Below are 16004 nucleotides of genomic sequence, written 5' to 3'. Positions count from 1 at the left end.
TAAATGGAAGGTAAAATATAAATAAAAGAAAATGTGGACATTTACTGAAATCTGGACTGAGAGTCGACTCCCAGTGAGGGACAGTCGACTGTAAGTCAATGGCAGTCGACTGTGGATGTGCATCAGTCGATATAGCCGAGCATTGTTTATGCAAAGTTGAGGTACCCGAGAGTGGGTTTTGGCCAGTCGACTGTCGAGTCGACTGTAGGCCAATGAGAGTCGACTGTCTGTGAGAAAGTCGACTGTGGGTTGAGCGAGAGTCAACTGACGGCAGTGAGAGTCGACTGTGGGTGTCGCAGAGTCGACTGTCAGTTAAAGTAGTCGATTGCCAGACTCCAACGGTCGGATTTTTGGAGTCGTTGCAGGTCATTTTGGGAGCCCCATTATAAATATCAAGAGGAGAAATCTGGAGAAGGCTAATGCTCTACCATTTCCTATCTTCCTAAAGCACACCCAAGCTCTCAAGCACTCAATCAAAGCAATCCAAGGCCCAATGAGCTTCAAAGATCTATCCATTGGAGCCTCAAGGCAAAGAAGAAGTTTTTCTTCTTATTGGTAACTTGTATAATTTCATTTTGCCTTGTATATTGTTCTTGTATTGATATCCATTGTAGTCCAAGTGTGTTGGACATAGGATTGATTTATTTGTATTAGATTGTGGATTGTGAGTGACATCCTAGAGCCTAAGTAATCTAGGTGTATTATTGTGTTGTATTAGTTTTCGGGGTGAGCTAAGGGGAAACCTCGGGGTGTACAGGTTTGCTAGGTGATCTTGTGTGGAAACCTAGTGGTGGTTTTAGTGGAACCTCAAGTGTCGGTTTGACCTTGAGAGAGTGGAGTAGGTGTTGGATACACCGAACCACTATATATCTTGTGTTTATATTGTGGTTGTTTGTGTATTTATATTGCTATCATTTCCAAACAACATATATATTTATAACAAGTGTATTTTGTGTATAAGAAAATCTCAAGAGTTTTAAAAAGGAAAGAATCAATTCAATAAGTTTTAATCACTCAATTCACCCCCCCTCTTGAGTGGCCATTGTGTGTGTCAAGGGACCAACATTCACTACTAGTAGTGGAAACTAAATTAAGATTCAATTACACTTCCAAAATTTCATGAGTTTGGTATTGTTGAGGGAACTTCTCCCTCCCGTCCCCTATTCTTTGATGGAACCAATTATAGCTATTGGAAAATGAGGATGGAATCCTACATCTTTTCAATTAGTTATCTTTTGTGGAAACTTGTTAGGGATGGTTTTACATTATCTAAGGAAGAAGAAAAAGATTGGAGTGAAGAAGATATAAATAATCTTGAAATGGACCATAGGGTCAAATATATATTGTTTTGTTCTATATTGCCCAGTGAGTATGAAAAAATTAGAAGTTATGTATGAAGGGACCGATCAAGTTAAGGATACTAGAATAAATCTTTTGATGTCCCAATATGAAGGGTTCAAATTGTTAGCCAATGAGACCATTAGTGATATGAATGCTAGATTTCAAAAATTGGTTAACTCTCTAAAGATGCTTGGCAAGGTTATCCCCGAAAGTGATCAAGTAAAGAAAATACTTAGGTCACTTAGCATAGATTGGAAACCTATGGTTACAGCTATCACTCAAGCCAAAGATCTTGGAGTCTTGAAAATGGAAGAGCTCATTGGGAATCTCTTAACCCATGAGTTAGTTCTTAATCAAATGAAAGAACCCATAAAGAAGATAAGGAATATAGCCTTAAAAACTAAATTTTCAACTAGTAGTGAAAGTGAGTCTTCTAGTGAAGATGATGAAAATCTAATTCTCCTAGAAAAGACTTTAAAGAGCTTAATGAAAAAGCAAGGTAAGGGTAGTAAGAAATCGCTTCCTGCTTGCTACAATTGCCAAGAAGTTGGGCATTATAAAAATGAGTGTCCAAAAGAAGAGAAAGAAAAGAAATATAAGAAGAAGAAGAAGAAACATTCAAAATATCCAAAAAGGCATGCTTTCAATGCATGGGATGCAAGTGAATCTTCCCAATCCGAAAAAGAAGAGGCACAAGTGTGTTTCATGGCCTTAGAGGATGAAGAAGAGGAGAATGTAGGAGTTGATGAACTCCAAGAGGCATTTAAAGAATTATTTGCTAAATTTAAGTCTCTTAAGAGGGAGTTTAAGAATGCAAAGAAATATTTTGCTAAGGAGAAAGAAGATCTTGAAGAAGAGAATGAGTCTTTGAAAAATGAAGTAGAAATCTTAAAAGAAAAGATTATGGAGTTCAAAGAAGAAAATGAGTCTTTACAAGAAAAGCTTAAAAAGAAAAATGAAGCAAAAACAGATGATAAAATGTTTGAAAAATTCCCCATCTTGGAGAAAGAAATATTGGTCTTAAAAGCTCAAAACTCCAAGCTCACTTTAGAAAAGGGTGCAATAGAGAAGTCTTTGGCAAGCCTAATTGTGAAAAAGAATTCTAATCCCCCAAAGCCAAAGCCAAAGCCAAAATATCAAAAGAAATCTTGGAAACCATATAGATGGACTCCCCAACCCCCTAAGAGAAATGAAATTAAAATTTAGGTGCCAAAAGGGGTAATTCAACAAATGAGAGCCTTGGATCCTCCTAAAGGGTCCACCACAAAGGCAAAGGACATTCAAGAGCCAAAAGCCAAAGGTCCCATGTTTAGATGGGTGCCAAAGGCTAAAACTTAGCCTTATGTGTGCCAATGTGCATGAGATCCACATGGGAAACATGTTATATTTGTTTTAGTGGAGACTCATGGCACAAGTGAGGTGAAGAGTTCTATGGTTTAGACCTCACTCTCAAAAATAAGATGGAAAGCCTATGGAATAAATGAGAATATGAGAGGTTTGGTTTTTTCTTTTTTTTGGGTGATCACCTCATTCCTAAATTCTAAAATTAATATGGCTTGAAATCTAAGTTTGCTAAATGCATTAAAATGTGAAAAATCATCTTGTGGAATATAAAAGATTTGGGCTTAATGAAATCCTTTATGCTCTAGCTTAGGATTTATCGCATGGTGTTTAAATGTTTGAAATTTTTGGGATCTTGTATGACAACCCTCATTTTCATTGTTGATCCAACTTGCATGACCTATTGTGATAGATATATTTTCTTTGGAGTCATTCAATGCAAGAAAAAATTGGTCATTTGGAAGAAAAATGAGGTTTTGATAATTTTAGTCCCTATTTTCTAAAAGAATTATTTTTGAAAGGGTCTAAATGTGTTGTGTGTTCTATGTGCTTAAATGTTTCATCTATGTGTGTTTTAGGCCTTGTAGAATATATTGGTATATGTTATGTTAATTGTTTTTGGCCTATGTTTCAAAAAAGAAGTTTTTCTTCTTATTGGTAACTTGTATAATTTCATTTTCCCTTGTATATTGTTCTTGTATTGATATCCATTGTAGTCCAAGTGTGTTGGACATAGGATTGATTTATTTGTATTAGATTGTGGATTGTGAGTGGCATCCTAGAGCCTAAATAATCTAGGTGTATTATTGTGTTGTATTAGTTTTTGGGGTGAGCTAAGGGGAAACCTCGGGGTGTACAAGTTTGTTAGGTGATCTTGTGTGGAAACCTAGTGGTGGTTTTAATGGAACCTCAAGTGTCGGTTTGACCTTGAGAGAGTGGAGTAGGTGTTGGATACACCGAACCACTATATATCTTGTGTTTATATTGTGATTGTTTGTGTATTTATATTGCTATCATTTCCAAACAACATATATATTTATAACAAGTGTATTTTGTGTATAAGAAAATCTCAAGAGTTTTAAAAAGGAAAGAATCGATTCAATAAGTTTTAATCACTCAATTCACGCCCCCCTCTTGAGTGGCCATTGTGTGTGTTAAGGGACCAACATTCACTACTAGTGGTGGAAACTAAATTAAGGTTCAGTTACACTTCCAAAATTTCATGAGTTTGGGGCTCGAAAACCATACAAAATAATTAAGAGGCTCTAATGTTAACTAACAAAATAACAATCATTTCATCTCAAGCCTCACCAAAATGCTAAACATAATCTTCAAGTTAAGACGCATCTCCGTACACCACTTTCCCTAGGCCTTAGTCCCACTGGACTCACCCCTGATGATGACTTTCCCTTTACTTGGAATGGTAAGGAAGATCAAGTGAGCCACAAGGCTCAGCAAGTTCAAGAAGCAATGAATAAAGAACAGGAATCAAGAATATGATGACACCAAAAAGAGTAATGAAGAACTTGACAGTTTTATACAAGATTCGTAATTTATGACTTTAGCAATTTTAATTTAAATGCATCATGTCACTGTATATTACTATGCAAATGTGTATATAAAATTAAGTGTCAGAATCAAATCTCGTAGGCTCGCAAACCATCAATCCACACATGCCAAAGTGCATCATGTAAATAAAAACTCACAAATAATATGGAGCCAACCTGCCGAGCTATGGCCACCTCGTCCCGTGCCAGGTGCTCTAGGGTACCCTTTCCCTCTACGCAAAATAATAGGTGCGCAAAGATAAATAATACGAAACATCATAACATGATCATACTGACTATGTACAAAACGTGTCATCCATTCATTTCCATATAAACATCATGAAATTTCGTCTCACAACTATTGCCATACTTATATATATTTTCTACCCATCTCACAATACTGGATAGTTTCCTACTCACATCAATTATGCACACGAGACACAATGATTTATCCAAGAATTTATTTAATCAATTTCCAAGAGGCTCATGAATTCTTTACACTTTATTTAAATGAGCCCCAAGTATTTTTATATATATATATATATATGAGAAGTAGTCATACGTAATAGGACGTATGGTTAAGTGGGGCACTTTGACAAGAAGTTGTGTCATCGTAGGTTCTCACAAAAAAAAAACAAATAGACGTAATGACATCAATATGACGAGGAGTAGTCATAATGGAAATAGTTTCCTAAAATGACAATTGATTAAATTAGGAAGAAGTTTCTAATTTAATAATTTTCTATTTGTTGGAGTGGCAAATAGGAAATAAAATATATTTGGACTTAAGTTAATATTTGGACTAAATTAGATTTGGGCCAAATATTAAATTAAATATTATATTTGGACTAAATTGGATTTGGGCCAAATATTAAAATAAATATTATATTTGGACTAAATTGGATTTGGGCCAAATATTAAATATTATATTTGGACCAAATTAGATTTGGGCTAAATATTAAATATTATATTTAGGCTTGAATTAGATTTGGCCCAAAATATTTTATTTAAACCTATAAAAGGATTTGGACCATTTAATTATATTTCTAGTTAGACTAGAATAAGCCCACTTAAGATTATAATTAAATTAGAATTAATGGGCTAGCCCAATCCATTAGGGTTTTAGAAACCCTAGGATATTTCTCTGTAAATATCCCTTTATAGGTTACCCAAAATAGAAAGGGTTTTTGGTGTCGTTTTTCAAGAGTTGAAAAACGTATTGCCGCTCACTCTTCTATGTTTCTTTTGGCATCAATTTGAAACGTGTGCATTCTTTTCCGTCCATACACAAGCCACGAAGAGGAGAAGGAGCTAGAGGCCGGACGCTTGGACGACTTGATAATATAAAGGTTATATTTATTTATTTGTTTGTAAATGATTTAATTTTGACGTTGATCCAATCGCCGGGATCGGGGTAAGTTCAAACATTTTTGAACTAAGTTGTGTTGGAAATGTATGCCCTAAAGACACGTTTTGTTTAATTTATGGTAATGATGTTTCTTTTAGTCAGTTTATGGCACATATATTATTTGCATTTAATTGTTAGAAAAGTGTCCATGCTATTAAGTAAGTGATTCATGTGATGGGTCGTTCTTCACAGTTAGGCATGAATCATGGGTACTTAATAAGCAAGAAAATATTACTCTTGATCTTTTGATAGAACTGGGCATTCTATCATGATAAGATCATTGTGCAATAGATCCTAATGGAGGATGGCTTGCCTTAGCCAGTAAACAGTCCGTTTACTCTAATTGTACAAGCGCATTTGGAATGCGTAGAGTGGACATGTGATAGAAGCTAATGACAAAGTACTAATTATCATGGAGCTAGTCTATCACTGCTACTACGTGGACGAGTACTCTAATACTTGAGTATTAGTTGGTGATCTAGTGAATCTAGAGCTATATTCTTAGATTCACTGTAGGTGAGGTCTATCAAAGATCAATAATCTTTTGAGTTGGGAGTATGGTTTCTAATTAGCTAAGACAGACTAATACAAGATAGTTTCTGTGATTCACCCCCTTGTGATTGTCCAAGAATAATCAAATAATCCAGGGCCCTGGGAACGTGACTTAAGAGTGTGTGCTTCTGGGTAGCTCCCAATGATAAGCAAGTACATTCGAGTAGTCACGGATTATTGGACTAGTGATCTAAGGATGGAAGAAATCATTTAGAGAGGTGTTAGTACATTATTCCTTTCTAAATGATGGGTGTTACGCAGAGGGGTATTTTCGTCATTACACTAGTAGGTCAAAGACATTGCATATGCAAAATTATTCATGGGGTCAGTGTTACCATATGGTGATAGTTGGAACACTTAGAATGACAAAATATAGCTACTAGGTAGCAGGGATATTTTGGTCATTTTAGTAGCCGTGAATAATTTGTCTTTTGGTCCCCGGGGTAGCTCGATATAACTCATGTATTATTTAATACATTTGGCTTGTTGGGTGAATTACATTGAGAGAGAATTATTTTATTCAGAATGGTCCATAATTAATTGGGCAAGAATAAAATAATAGTTCATTAGTTTTTTAATTAATTAATTGGGCTAACCCAATTAGAAAATTAATTAAATGAACTTGGCCCACTAGGGTTTTAACCCTAGGGTTCTCCCTATATATATTCTCTCCTTGGTTGTTTTTCATCAAAAGGGTTTTTCTTTTACTCTTCTTCACCAAAAGAGAGGCCACGAGTTTGAGTCATACCTTTGGAAGATCAAGAGAACGTTCAAGTTCTGATGCGAAGGAGCCGAAGGATTGCAGGACAGCCGTCATCTCCACCACGAGAAGAAGCTCCCGCCCATCCTCCTCCTATCGCTTCATTCCGTCCGGTAATCCGAAGGAAAAGTAAGTTTCCTAGATTCTAATCAATACGAGGAAAGTTTTTATTTAAAAACACTTCCGTTGCATGCTATGTATCCTCATGATGATCCTTCAAGTTGTTTGCCCCGTAGCGATCTTGCTTTAATTTCAACGATCGCATGCCTCGTTCCACTCATACTTGACTCCCTTCCAAGTCAACTTCGTCATAGGCAGGGACAGTCGGGAGAAACCCTGAATAAATCTCCTATAATAACTTGCCAGTCCCAAGAAACTTCTAATGCCCATCACTGAGGTTGGTCTTGGCCAATCCATCACTGCCTTCACTTTCTCAGGGTTTACTAAAATACCCTCACCGGATACCACATGCCCTAAGAATTCCACCTGTCATTGCCAGAAGTCACACTTACTGAACTTGGCATATAATTGTTTTTCCCTAAGTCTCTACATGGCTAACCTGAGATGGTTCTCATGCTCTTCCAAGCTCGGTGAGTAAATGAGAATGTCATTGATGAACACAATGACAAAACGATCTAAGTACTCCTTGAAAACTCTGTTCATCAAATCCATAAAGACGGTCGGAGCATTCGTCAGCCCAAATGGCATGACCACAAATTCATAGTGGCCGTACCTAGTACGAAATACAGTCTTCTAAATGTCTCCTTCTCTAACCCTTACTTGGTAATACCCTGACTTCAAATCAATTTTAGAAAAGACTGAGGCTGCACGTAGCTGGTCTAACAAATCATCAACTTGGGGAAGAGGATACTTATTCTTCAACGTTACCTGGTTCAATTGGCGATAATCTATGCATAACCTCATGGATCCATCCTTCTTCCTCACAAAAAAGACCAGAGTGCCCCAAGATGAAGCACTCGGGCGGACGAACCCTTTCTCAATCAACTCCTCAAGCTGCACTTTCAACTTTTTCAATTCATTCAGGGTCATTCTGTAAGGTGCCTTGGAAACTGGCTAGGATCCTAGCATCAACTCTATGGAAAACTCTACCTCCCTCGGTGGCAGCAAACCTGGCAACTCATCGGGGAATATATTAAGGAATTCTTGGACTACTGGAATTTCTGACAGCTCTGTATTGTTCTCCTTACCCGTGGTCACAAGAGCCAAATACGCTTTACACCCATGCCGCATCAATTTTTCAGCCTTCATCACCGATATCATAGGAGTGGAACTCATCGGTTTAATGCCTAGATACGATATGACTAGCTGCTGGGGTGACTCAAAATGGATAACCTTACATCTACAATCCACTTTGGCATAATGTCAGGATAACCAGTCCATGCCCAAAATAAGATCAAAATCATGTATGTCCAGGATTATTGAATCCCCGGGCAACTTCTTATCATGCACCATAATCTTACAGTCTCTATAGACTTCGCTCCCCACTAACTCGACTCCTCCCGGTGTAGACACGATTAAATAATAAGGCAGCAATGTACTAGAGAATGGAATGTGGCACATAATTCTAGGTGCAACAAATGAATGTGTAGATCCCATGTTAAACAAAACACGCACATCAATGTCATATAAGGAGAGAATACCTTGCACAGTGTCATTTCCCTTCTTTGCCTCTGCTGACGTCAAGGCGAATGCCCGTCCCTAGGGTGGGGTCAACCAGCATCTGTGGTGCCCTGTCCTGGTGGCAGTGCCAATGGTGGTGCTGCCCCCTGAAGTCTCGGCACTGTCCCATCTTGTTGCCTTGGTTCCCATACCTCTGTCCTCTTTGTTGGGGCGGCTGTCTACAAATGTTAGATGTATGCCCCTTTCGTCCACACCGGTAGCAAGTCACCTCTCTGTTTCCCTTTATACCCTTCCCTTGTGGATAGTCATTTTTCATATGCCCTAACTGGCTACAACTGTAGCACTCCTTACATACACCTCGATCCAGCTTCCCACAAGTGGTGCATGGAGGAATGTCAGTTTCATTACCAAAAAACCCCGATGCTCCCTTCCTCTTCCTATCATTGCCTTGCCCTTGAGCTGAACCTGATCCCCTGGCGGCTGCCTAAACTACTTGTAACTCGCTCTTCTCCCTCTCTATAATATGTGCCCTCTACACTAGTGTAGCATAATCTGTGATCTATGCACCGGCCTGGTGAAATCTGATGTCCACTCGTAGACCTCTTTGGAATTTGGCTACTTTCTTTTCCTCGGTACATATCAACTCAGGAGCAAATCGTGCCAGAGAGATGAACTCCTCTTCATACTACGCCACCATCCTATTGCCCTATGTCAGCTTAATAAACTCATATGTCTTCTAATCTTAGACCCAAGCTGGAAAGTAGTTGGCATTGAAAAACTCTCTGAACTCCACCCATGACGGCTTCATACCCACAAACCTCTGTCGAACTGTCTCCCACCACCTCTCGGCTCCTCCTCAAAACAAATATATAGCCAACTATACCTTCTAGGTCTCATTGCACCCTATCGTCCTGAGGTGCTTCTCCATTGAGATCATCCACTCCTCTATTGCTAAAGCGTCAGTCCTTCCACGAAACTCTGAAGGTCTCAGTGCCATGAAATTTTGTACCAACTGGCTCCTAGTATTGCCATCCACTCCATGGGGCTCCACCTTTTGTGGCGCTAGGTTTGAAGTCTGACCACTATTGTTCTCATTCAGGCCTGGTTCATTCCTCGCTCCAAGTGGTACTCGCTCCTACTTTCCCTGATGTGCCATAAAATTCTCAAAGTGCCTCAACATAGCAGTCATGGTGCCCCTTAGCTCACCAACCTCATGGCACAAATCTACCACTGACTCCACTGGAGTGGCTGGTGCAGGTGGAGGTGTAAGGGTAGGAACAGGTGCAGGCTCGAGGATGGGGTTAGGAACTGGAGTAGGGATGGCTCGGTTGCCTTGAGTACGGTTCGGTTGCCTTCCTCGTCGTCCACTCATTTCCTGCAAGTTAAATGGCCTTTTTGTAATGTCCCACTTTTCCAAATACACAAGTACTTGAAATATATGAAGACATCACCTACGGGCGTTATGGAAACCCTTACCAACGGAAACATTGGATCAAACCTGAAAGCTTAACCCAAGCTAGATAAGGGGTTTCCACTAGATTTTATTTACAAGTGCAAGAAATGTAAAAGACTCTCAATATTATAGAAAGACACAACTTATTACTGTAGTGCAACTGTAGGGTACCCTTTTACTTATTACAAACTTGAGTACCCTAATTGCTATTATAATACATCATTGTTGTATAATTACACAGGTACATAATAAGTTAAAAACCCAAAGCTAGCAAAGCTCCACCTCCTTGCCCATGCTTTAAACTAGAATCTGAAACACTTGACACTTTTGATATACCTGGAACGTGGAACGTTCCAGGGGCGTCAACCCAAGTTAGACTTACATCTAAGTAAGTGAATCAGAAAAGGAAAGGTATGTGCATGCAAATGCAATAATGCTATTATGAAGTCCACCCCTGTGGTAGCAATGCTAGGGTTTTGCAATCACCCCTGCGGTCATCATATATATTACTTAAAGAGATATTTTGAGGTTTCAAGAAATAACTCTTTGGCTTGAACTTTTCACGAAACTGCGCTTAGACCCTTGCAACTTGGTCCCCGGGCCATTTTTAATTATATTTTTTGGTCCCTGAAAAATGGATAAATTACACTTAGCACCCCAAGATTTTAGGTAAATTACACTTTTACCCGAACTTCAGTAGTAGCAATTTTGCACTGGTTCAGAAACTAAACCTTTGTCTCAAGGCTTCTATAATCCTTTGAAATGACTTATTTCCACAAGTATTAGAACCTAATAACCTCATGTATCACCTCATATTTGAGTTTAAAAATCTGGGGTATTACACTTTTAGTATTCCATCTTAACTTAGGCTCACTAAACCACTAGACACAATTCTAACTCTACCCAAACCTAGGTGTACAGAGACTACTTTCACTTCTTAACTTACGCTCTGATACCAAAATTGTAAGGGCCAACTCTCAAATATCACTAGCATAGGATATTCGAAAGGAGGTCATCATAGAGATGATATAGAACAAACCATAATAAAACAAACAACTCAATTCACTACTAGCAGTGAAAACTAAATTAAGGTTCAGTTACACTTCCAAAATTTCATGAGTTTGGGGCTCGAAAGCCATACAAAATAATTAAGAGACTCTAATGTTAACTAACAAAATAACATTCATTTCATCTCAAGCCTCACCAAAATGCTAAACAGGATCTTCAAGTTAGGACGCGTCTCCATACACTACTATCCCTGGCCCTTAATCCCACTAGACTCGCCCTCGATGACGGCCTTCCCTTTACCTGGAATGGCAAGGAAGATCAAGTGAGCCACAAGCTTAGCAAGTTCGAGAAGCAATGAATAGAAAATTGGAATCAAGAATATGATGACACCAAAACGAGTAATCAAGAACTCGATAGTTTTATACAAGATTCGTAATTTATAACTTTAGCAATTTCAATTTAAATTCATCATGTCACCATATATTACTATGCAAATGTGGATATAAAATTAAGTATCAGAATCAAATCTTGTAGGCTCGCAAGTCATCAATCTACACATGCCGAAGTACATCATGTAAATAAAAACTCACAAATAATATGGAGCCAACTTGCGGGGCTATGGCCACCTCGTCCCTTGTCAGGTGCTCTAGGGTACCCTTTCCCTCCGTGTAAAATAATAGGTGCGCAAAGATAAATAATATGAAACATCATAACATAGTCATACTGACTATGTACAAAACGTGTCATGCATTCATTTCCATATAAACATCATGAAATTTCATCTCACAACTGTTGCAATACTTATATATATTTTCTGCCCATCTCACAATACTGGATAGTTTCCCACTCACATCAATTATGCACACGAGTCATAATGATTTATCCAAGAATTTATTTAATCAATTTCCAAGAGGCTCATAAATTCTTTACACTTTATTTAAATGAGCCCCAAGTATTTATATATATATATATAAATATATATATTTTTGATATATAATTTACTTTATTAATGGGATAACAATAACAAAAAGAAAATATTCATCTTTATATATATTTATTTATATATGTGCTCGGGTAAGGCAGGCATGTTTAAAGGCTTGGGTATATATATATAAAAGTGGGTTTACTTGGAACAGAGCATCCATGACTTGAATATGTATATATTTATATATATATAAATGTAAATGGGTTGCTTGGAGCAAGGCATTGGCTTGAACGTGTATATATATAGATATATATATAAATATAAATGGGTTGCTTGGAGCAGGGCATTGGCTTTGTTTATATAGTGTGAGAGAGAGAGAGAAAGAAAGAGAGAGAGAGAGCTCCCATGTTATGCATATACGTATATATATATATCTGAAAGTGGGACAGGCGCATTCAAATAGCTGCACTATCAGCGTATATGCATACATATATATATATATATAGGTAGAGGGAGAGGGAGAACTCACATTCAAATTGCTTCTCTGATGCGTATAACTATATATGTATATATGTATATATATGTGCATACACACAGTTTCTTAGATACAGAACGAAGAAGGCTGTGTATCCGTTCTTAGCCAAATGAATGCCATTCATTAAAGAAGGATAAGGAAGGACACAACCCTTCCCCGCCCCCCTTACGAGATATCAACCAGACCCACGAGAGATCAAATAATGGATTATCTAAGAACACCAACAAAGAATACCCAAAAAAAAAAACTTATGGAAGACACAACAAAAGGTATGTATATACATATATATATATATTCATAAGCAACTACACAGAGGACATGATGAACAAGATGACCATGACGCCTTGCATAATAATATATGGTGTAAATAAGGACTTGTAAGTTGCAGAGAAACGTAAGGAAACTTGCAGAAATAAGGGAAGCTGCAAGAAAGAACTTGCTTGGAAGGTGATCCAACAGAAGAGAAGACAGTTGTGACTCTTCCACTAAAGCTCCAGTTGCCAACCAAGAATGGGCGAAGAAGAAAAAGTGGATGAAGAAGATACGATGGCCAATGTAACAGAATACAATATCAAGGAACAAGCCACTGCAATGGCACAATACCAGGTGCACAAAAAAAGAAGCAGAAAAGGAAAAAAAAGTTTGCACACAGTGCCAGCAGAGGAAAAGAGTTGGCTAACAAAGGAAGCGCGTACAACTCCCCACGCCAACTCTAGTAATTACCCTAAATGCCCTTCATTTCACACTATAAACAGAAATATCCAAAGGCTTTATTGACAATTACTACCTTAGTTTCTTTTCTTTTCTATTTTTTCCTTTTTCTTATTCACTTATTTTCCCAAATTAATTTTACATTTCCACTATGTATATGGGCTCTAGCCCACCCTGTGAAACCAGCTCCCATTACCTTTCAATTAACCCATACATAATAGCCCATGGACTCATTAACTAGTTAAATGTGGTCCAATATATATCACTTGTCATTTTCTTCAATTTAGGCCCATTCATCAAAATTCATGATCACAGAAGCCATAAAATAAATTATAAAATCAAAAATCATTTTTCTTTATTTTTTTTCCAACAAAACAATTTATCTGTAAAAATTAAAATACGTTGTCCCAATTTAAAATGCCATTAACTAACATTAAGTGCTAAAACACCTAGAGCCAAATCAGGGTAGTTACAGAAAGAAGCGGGGAGATTCCTGCCTCTTTAATTCACTTAGTTTTTTTTATATTTAATAATTAAATAAAAATAATATAATTTATAAAAATAATATTAATAATTATTTAATTGATAAAAAATAATATAATTTAAAATTATGATAACTTACAAAATAATTTAAATTATGATAATTATTAAATAATTGAAATAATAATTTATTATAATCATCTAAAATATGATAATAAAATAATTTAAATTATTGTATTTTAAAATAAAATTATATTATAAATCTAATAATTATAATAAATTAGTTTGATACATTGGATTATTTATTATTAGTTTGTTATCTTAAATAATTAATTGTTTTCTATAAATAAAAATTACATTAAACGAAAATCCCATAATATCTACAGATTATTAGGATAAATCTCGACTCTCACAAAAAAATAATGAGAAAAAACTTGTAAACAACGAAAATAAATTAAATATTGGAAAGAGAATAAATTTTCAAAACTAGCGATATATGAACTCTCATACAAAGAGATCAAGCGATGATCAATAAAACAACGAAGAGTCTGATGCATGAAAACAAGCAATAAGAGAGTTTAGAAATGGTTTTGATAATACTTTCATAAAAAATAAGGAGACATTTCGTGAATTTATTTTAAAAATAATTTCTTTCTAATAAAAATTGTATGTTTGAGTTAAGCTTTAAAAATCATTATTAGGATGCTAATGAGATTACCTATAAATCTTTTGATGCATAAGTTAGTCTTGCGTTCAAAGTGAAATTATACTTTTACTAAGATTGTGAACATATCTTAAATTAGTGAAAAGTTCTCCTATTTATAAAGAGAAAGAGACTGACAAGGTAGCCCCTATACTCATTTTTATATAATACAATCCCTCAATATTGTTTCATTTTTGTGATTTCTAAATTTTAAAATAATAAAAACTTTAATAATATTATGGTTTTTAAACTTTTTGTTTATTTTTCAAATGTAGTGTTTGTTTACATTTTGTATATATTTAATAAATAATATCAATAGTTAATTATTATATATTTAATATATTTTTTATTTTTTATTTTTTATTTTATGCACATGAAATATATTAATTGATATATTTAGAATTTAACAATATTATGTTTTTTAAACTTAATATATTTATTTAAATTAAAAAATTTAAATTTTACAAATTAATTTTTTTATATTCATCTCATGTTTAAATTTATATTTAATTTTAAATTTATTTTAATTTTTTTATATTTATACATTAATATATTTAATTTTTTATAAAATTTAAATATTTATATATTTAAATACTCCTCTCAAGTTTAAATATTTATAAATTAATTGACTAAAAATCCGTCGCTAAAATCTGAAATTCTTGTAGTGTGTTAACTTGTGTACAACACAAAAATTATCAATAACTAATGGTGACGAAACTCAACATCACCCAATGATACTCACAAATGTGACTATTTGTAATATGTCACAAATAGGTATTCTTCCATATCTGACATAAATAAATCGTCACCCAATGCATTCACCTTATATATCAACCTAAAAAATTATTAATAATGGATGACGAAACTCACCGTCACCTAATACTATTCACAAATATGACAATACGTAATGTGTCATAAATAGGTATTTTTTAATACGTGACGCAAAGAATCATCATCAAATGTAGTACTAATTAGTGACATTTCTAAAATCGTCATCATATGTATCAAATTAAAATATTACTAACAAGGGGTGACGAAATGTAATGTCACCTAATACTATTCACACATGTGACTATATGTAATGTATCATAAATAGGTACTCTTGCATACATGACATAAAGAAAATCATCACCAACTATAATTCTCATTATTGACATTTCAAAAGTCGTCACCTTATGCATCAAACTACAATATACTAACAATAGGTGTCGAAAACTGAACGTCACCTAATATTATTCACAAATTAGTGACATTTCTAAAATCGTCATCATATGTAACGAAATGTAACCTAATACTATTCACACATGTGACGAAATGTAATGTCACCTAATACTATTCACACATGTGATAATCTGTAATGCATCACAAATAGGTTATTCTTGTATAGGTGACGCACATCATATTGTCCCCAAATGTTACAATCATTAGTGACATTCCTAAAGTCGTCATCTTATGCAACAAACTAAAATATTACTATCAATGGGTGACCAAAGTTAACGTCACATAATACTATTTACAGTTGTGATAATATCCAATGCGTTACAAATGGTCATTCATTCATTTGTGAGACTCGTCACCCAATATTATATTAATATGATG

Source organism: Diospyros lotus, chromosome 15 (assembly GCF_014633365.1).
Source record: "Diospyros lotus cultivar Yz01 chromosome 15, ASM1463336v1, whole genome shotgun sequence".
Classification (NCBI taxonomy): domain Eukaryota; kingdom Viridiplantae; phylum Streptophyta; class Magnoliopsida; order Ericales; family Ebenaceae; genus Diospyros; species Diospyros lotus.
Note: the sequence above shows the minus strand (reverse complement) of the source record.